Below are 7,332 nucleotides of genomic sequence, written 5' to 3'. Positions count from 1 at the left end.
ACATTGTACCATGTACCTCTAAGGTAACTGGGTCCCAAGACACATGAGGGATTGATAAGAATGTTCTGCCAACCTCAATCTTGTTTTTCCACAGGCTAACTGAGGTCACAGACCTATCCTGGGCAAGAAGCAAACCAAAGCATGGTAGTTGTATTTCAGACAACATCCCTAGAACAACTTTTGTGAGGTAGGCTATGTTGTCTTATGCTACAAATCGGGAACAAGGGCTCATGAGAGGTGAAGTGTTTGCCCAGAACATAGCAGTCAGGATTTAAGGCCAGGTGGGGTTGGCTGCAATGCCCACAGGTTTTCTCAAGGGAAAGAAACTCTTCTAACAAAGATCTTTAAGTTAAAAGTTCAGGAAGTCTCTGCCCAGTTAGGTGAGCCTAGCCTTATATCCACTCCTAGCCTTGGGAAGCTAGATGTCAGGACAGGTTCACAGTGGTCCCCAGATGGGTTGCTGTCCCAACAGCAATAGTAACAGTGCTACAGATTATGGGTCTGGCTGCACAAGAGCTAGAGGTGAGGTGAAGGCCAATCTGCTCTGGAAACTTTGTGGCCCCAAGTAGGCAGTGCCACACCATTGAGCCAGGTGGTTTCTAACAAGTTGTGGAAGTGGGCCCTTAGGGTACGACCTGGTGGGCTGGTGCTGGCACCAGAACTAGGTGGGGGATTACATAACCCTTCCCCAGTGGTAGTCTTTGCTTTCTTGAGGTCAGGCATTGGTGTCTTCCTCCCTGGCTAATTTACCGTACCAACTTACAACTTCCCAGCCAGGACTTGGCTTTCTGGCTCATCTCTGGTCACCATGGGTTCTAATGGGGATTAAGTTCTGGTCAAAGCCACCTGCTATTCATTCACACAGTTCCAGTTGCTACAGGGCTGTCCTGTGCTCACCCAGCTGGTGTCAGATACAGTCATGCCATTGTAGGCCCAGCAGGTCAGGTTAGGTTTTAGGCAGGTGACACAGTGCTAGCAGCTTCAGCATTCATGAGGAGCAGCCCTGTAGGGCACATTCATTCAGTATACCCTTCTCTAACAGAGTGGTGGTCCGTAGTTGTGCACGGTGGTTCTGCAGCATATAGTTCACAGAAGCCTGTGGCAGATTTGGAAAGAGAGACGCCTTCACCAGATGGATGGGCACGAAGATAGCAGCAGCCTGTACTACATGAGGGAAGGGGCACTATTGTGTGCACAGAAATTTATGCAGCTGGGATAGCAGTTTGCCTAGTAGCCCTGAAACCACTCTGGCAGTTGTGCCACACAGCCTGGCCCCATCACCCAGTTGTCCCAAACCACTCACACAGTTTCTCTGGTGGAGAATGGGCCACAGAGCCTGAGGTGGAATCACAGAGGGATGTGTGCATCCCTGTAAAGTGCTGTTCTGAGGAGTCCGCTGGGGCTGCAATGGGAGCTTAAGCAGAGGCTGCAACAGGGCCTGAGACTGGAGCAGGAGCTGGTGATGGAGGTGGAGCGGAGGCTGGGGCTGGGGAGGCCATGGCTATGGCTGGTGGGCTAAGCGGGCCAGGTTGAAACATGCTACCAGCAAAGGCTGAGTGAGAATCTGCAGTCCTGTGGGCACAGATTGGGGGTTAGATGCAGGCTGTACAGGAGAAGGGGCAGGGACAGGGACAGTGACAGGAGTGAGGGTAAGGGGGTATGGGACCATAGCTGTAGGTAAGGGTGCAGGAGAGAGTATCTTGAATTTTCGGAACATGAAGGCCACAGAGCTGTGGAAGTTGGTCCTTGGTGTGACATCTGCAGTTACTTCAGGTATTTCTGTGACTATCTTTTTTAGGCCAGGCATACCTGACACTGTGTTTTCTATACCTGGCCCATCCACAGCTTCACTGGATTTATCATGCACCTCAGGACTAGGGACCTTGAGAGGAACACCCTCTGCCATTGACTTTTTCACACTCAAGTCAAGAGCAGTGAGGCCTGGAGGCTCCATCCTGAACAGGCAGAGTCCCCTTGCAATCTTTGTATTGGGTCTTACTGGTGGCAGGGGCTGAGTCCTACTCAGATCTGGGCTTAGGTATTGGCACATCCAGGTAGTCATGGTACAGGGGTCAGACTAAAAACATTGTCAATCACAGGCATTGGTGGAGAGCTGAAAGGTCTAGCATCCTTCTGTGGAAGAGACTGGTGCTCCTTGGCACAGGGATACAGTGCTGGTGAGGTGCAGGGAACTGGACTGTCTCGGATAACAATAGGTATCCCAGGACGCTTATTGGGCCTGGGCAGGAGTTGTTCTTTCCTCCAGCAGGGCAGCCACATCTCTAGAGCTTCTGGCATTGGATTCTCTGCAGGTCTCATGGCTCAGAACATGGCTGGCTGGCAAAGGCTGGCATGTTTGCTGGAAGGCACCAGGCTGTAGCACAGGCTGCACACTGTTCTGGGAATGGGAAGGTGGGGTGCCCCCAAGCCTGGGGGATGCCCATAGAGAGAGAGGTCATTCCTGGCATAATAAAAACCCAGAGTTTTGGGGACAAAGTCCAGTGGGTACCTTGGAGCAAAAGGGGCTCCAGCTTGATCCCTTGTGAAGGTTCTGGGAGGGGTGCATAACTGTCTATCCTGACAGGGGGCATGTAGGGATTCTGGGCTGCCTGTTGCCTCAGGTAGGGGCTTCTCAGTCCACCAGCTTGGTACACAGCCCTTTATAGGCTCCTAGAGGCAGAAGTTGGAGCAAAGATATTTTCTGGGTGGTGACAAGATGGAGGGCAAGCTAAGTCCTGTAGGGGTGGGGCAGTGGATAGTGGGCTGTCACTGCATCCTGGCAAGGTTGTCCTTGGGGCTGTGCAAGCTGGGTCAAGGGACTGGAGGGCCCCTCAGACATTGCTTGCTTGGGAACCCCAGAATAAAGACCAGTGTACTTGGAATCCAGGAAATCTGTGCTTTGGATAGTTTGATACTTCTCCAAGAATGCCTAGCATGGGGAAAAAGTAAGGGAAGAGTCCCTGCGCAGATGGTAACCCATGCAAGAATGTCCCATCCAGGGGCTGCCCCTTGCTAGGAGCTGTAGCTAGAGAACAGGGTGGGTCAACAGAAGGCAGCAGGGGCCCTGTCACCAGGGTCCAGACAACATTCAGTGGTCTCTTTGTTTCCCCATCTCCGAGGCAAGTGGAGAGTCCAGAATACAACTGGCTGGGGTAGACAGGCTTGGGTGATGCCAGAGGTGGGCCTGAGTACACATGAGCCTGGGGACCAAAGGGCAGGAGCTCACTGTAATCTTCTATCTTTTCGGAGCATTCTGATGGAGGATGGTAGGGGCAGGCAGTTTGTCAGTAGGTTGTTACCCTGAAGCGGGGATCCTGCCTCACCAGTGGGGGTACAAGGATGAATATGGGGTCCAGGATACCAACTTCTCAGATGCTGCCTTGGAAGTACAGGAGGAGAGCAGGAGAAGTATGCACCTTTGTAAATCCAGGCATCTTGGTACCTAGCAGAAAGGGACAGGCCTTGTCCTGGCCCTGGATCTGGCTCCAGGCAAGGCAGCTTGTCATAAATCATAGGCCCCAGAGACCCCAGGGGCCACTTCTCTGCCATTACTGTGAAGGTGTCAAGCTCTCCAAAACCTCTGCTACTTGACTTGCTGACATTCAGAGCACCAAGCTTCTGGCAGCTGCCACCCAGAGCAGCAGCTGCATCCTCCAGCACCGCCTAAGCTGAGGGTCCCTGTCCTGCTGGCCTTGCACAGGAAGTCCCAGCAGGCAACTAGCACAGAGGTACATTCCCCACTGCCATTCCAGAAATGGTGCTGGTTCAACTGCTGGTCAGCAGGTAGAAGAATACAAATCAATACATTCTTATCACCTTGTACAAAAGGTCAAGTCCAAGTAAATCAAGGATATCCACATAAAACCAGATACAATGAAACTAACAGAAGAGAAAGAAGGGAAGAGCTTGGAACACATGGGCACAGAAGAACACTTCCTGAACGGAGTATCAGTGGCTTATGTTCTAAGATCAAGAATCAACAAATGGGACCTCATAACATTGCAAAGTTTCTGTAAGGCAAAGGACACTGTCATTAGGAGAAAACAGCAACCAACAGATTGGGAAAAGATCTTTACCATTCCTATATCCAATAGAGGGCTAATATCCAATATATACAAAGAACTCAAGAAATTAGACTCCAGAGAATCAAATAACCCTATTAAAAATGGGGTACAGAGCTAAACAAAGAATTCTCAACTGAGGAATATCAAATGGCTGAGAAGCACCTAAAGAAATGTTCAACATCTTTAGTTATAAGGGAAATGCAAGTCAAAACAACCCTGAAATTCCACCTCATACCAGTCAGAATGGATAAAATCAAAATCTCAGATGACAGCAGATGCTGGCAAGGATGTGGAGAAAGAGGAACATTCCTCCATCGTTGATGGGATTGCTAGCTGGAACAATCACTCTGGAAATCAGTCTGGCAGTTCCCCAGAAAATTGGACATAGTACTACCTGAGGACCCAACTATACCACTCCTGGTCATATACCCAAAAGATGTCCCAAAATACAACAAAGACACGTGCTCCACTATGTTCATAGCAGCCTTATTTATAATATCTAGAAACTGGAAAGAACTTAGATATCCTTCAACAGAGGAATGGATACAGAGAATATGGTACATTTATATAATGGAATACTACTCAGCTATTAAAAACAATGACTTCGTGAAATTCTTAGGCAAATGGATGGAGCCAGAAAATATCCTGAGTGAGGTAACCCAATCACAAAAGAACACACATGGTATGCATTCACTGATAAGTAGATATTAGCCACAAAGAAGCTTGAATACTCACAATACAACTCACAGACCATATGAAACCCAAGAAGAAGGAAGTCCAAAATGTGGATGCTTCCATTCTTCTTAGAATGGGGAACAGAATACTCACAGAAGGTAGAAGGTTGGAGGGACTTGGGAAGAAGACAAGGGGGAGGGGAAATGGGGGACTAGATCAGGTATGGGAGGAGATGGGGATGATATACAATGGATAAGGAATTTGAACAGAGATGTGTAGCAATGGGGTATGGGGAACTGGAGGTAGCCACCAGCAAGTCCCAGATGCCAGGAAAGCTAGAGGCTCCCAGGATCCAACAGGGATGAGATAAACTGAAATGCCCACAAAGGGAAGAAGAAAGAGTGGAGCAGAGACAGAAGGAAAGACCACCCAGAGACTGCCCCTCCTGGTAATCCATCCCATATACAGACACCAAACTATTGGTGATGCCAAGAAGTGCTTGATGGCAGGAGCCTGTTATAGCTGTCCCCTGAAAGGCTCTACCAGAGCCTGACAAATACAGAGGTGGATGTTCACAGCCAATAATTGGACTGAGCATGGGGACCCCAATGGAGGAATTAGAGAAAGGTCTGAAGGAATTGAAGGTGTTTTCAATTCCGTAGGAAGAACAACAGTATCAACAAACCACATCCCCCAGAACTCACAGGGAGTAAACCACCAACCAAAGAGTACACATGGAGAGACCCATGGCTCCTGTAGCATATGTAACAGAGGGTGGCATCGTCTGGCATCAGTAGGAGAAAAGGCCCTTCTTCCTGTGAAGGCTTGATTCCCCAGTGTAGAGGAATGCCAAGGTCATGAGGTGGGAGTGGGTCGTTGGGAGGGGAAGCACCCTCAGAGAAGCAGGGGGATGACATAGGGGATTTCTGCAGGGAAAATCTGGAAAGGGGATAACATTTGAAATATAAATACATAAAATATCCAATAAAAATTAAACATAAAATTACTATTGAAATATTTTATATTAGGTTTTCATAGTATATCTTCAAATAAAAAAAAAATCCAAACCTAAGAATTTCTGGTACAAAGTAGAGAACTCAGCTACTAACTAAAAACATATTAAATGTAACCAATAGAATTATAAGGAAAAAAATTCCCAAATGTAGAGACGTAAATATCTAAGCATAAAATGTATTTAGAGGTCCAAATGGACATAACTAGAGAAGAATTCCCCCATTAGGCAGTCAGAATGTCAATAGTGCAAACAAAAAATATATAAAAAGCCATGGGAGAAAAGTGATACTTCACATACAAAAGAAAACACATCAGTATAACAGCAGGCTTCTCAGCAAAATCTTTTAAAGTCAGGAAAGTCTGGTATAATATATATCAAGCTCTGGAACTAAATAACTGTCAACTATGTCTAGAAAGATAACTTTTAATACCAATGGAAACATGAAGACATCCCAAGATAAACATGAACTGAAGGAAGCCATGTCTGTTAAGCAATTTCAGTAAAACATATTGTATACTTTTTCTCATGTGCACATTCTGGGTTTTTTTCCCAAAAACTATGAAGAGATTGGTTTCTTTGGGAAGAGGAAGGGACATAGTATAAGAGAGGAGGTGGACAAAGGAGGTTTATGAAGGAAAAGGTAAGAGCAAATCACATGATGCTCCTGTAAGAAATAGTACCAAAAACTTAATACTTGTTCAACAGTTAAAATTTAATATAATAAGATACAGAAAATTATAATTCTAATATCTGAATAATTGCCTACTTTTACTTTAAATATACACAAACATAATCCTTCAAGTTACAAATAGCCTAAGTAAGGTCTGGAGAGTTGACTCAAGGTTAAGAGGGCTTGTTTCTTTGCACAGAACTAAGGTTTAATTCTCCAGCACCCATGCAGAGGCTCACTGCCATCAGTAATCCCTCTGCTAACCTCCAAGGTCACCATGCATGTATGTAGTACACATGCACACATACACACACACACACACACACACACACATACACACACAGTTATATATGCAGGCAAAAAAATAAAATAAAATGTATAGCAGAGCATGGCACACATGCCTTTATTCCAACAGTGGGGACACAGGAAGGCAGATCTCTGAGATCAAGTATAATTAGGATAGCCAGTTTAGTTATCAAGAGAAACAAACATTACCTTAAAATTAATTAAATAAGTGAATAAATCTAATTTTAAGAATGACAAATTTAAAACAAACAAAATGCCTAATTACACACAAACACACATATAGACACACACACACACACACACACACACACACACACAAACACACTCTATTATTCTAGATCATGGTTGAAAAGTTTTAAATACTAAATATTTTAGTCCTTACAGGACAATGATCTTATCACTACTAAAAGGTCTTGTGGGCAGAACTAGTGCCAAAGAATATATATATCTATATATATTTTTTAAAAAATCAATGTGTCTTAATTCTAGTAAAACTTTTTCTATGGCCATAAATGTCTGTTGTTCCATTTTCAAAAGAAATAATCAGTTCAAATGTTTCTCATAAATAAATTAAACCCTTAGTATTTAGCCAAATACCTTGA

General features: G+C 45.4%; 1 pseudogene; it reads right to left on the bottom strand.

Moving 5' to 3' along the window:
- Nucleotides 1-486: 486 nt before the first annotated feature.
- On the bottom strand, nt 487-3,549 carry LOC116888238 (annotated as a pseudogene).
- Between the last annotated feature and the right edge of the window lie 3,783 nt (nt 3,550-7,332).

Source organism: Rattus rattus, chromosome X, assembly GCF_011064425.1.
Source record: "Rattus rattus isolate New Zealand chromosome X, Rrattus_CSIRO_v1, whole genome shotgun sequence".
Classification (NCBI taxonomy): Eukaryota; Metazoa; Chordata; class Mammalia; order Rodentia; family Muridae; genus Rattus; species Rattus rattus.
This window is presented reverse-complemented; position numbering and strand designations above follow the sequence as displayed.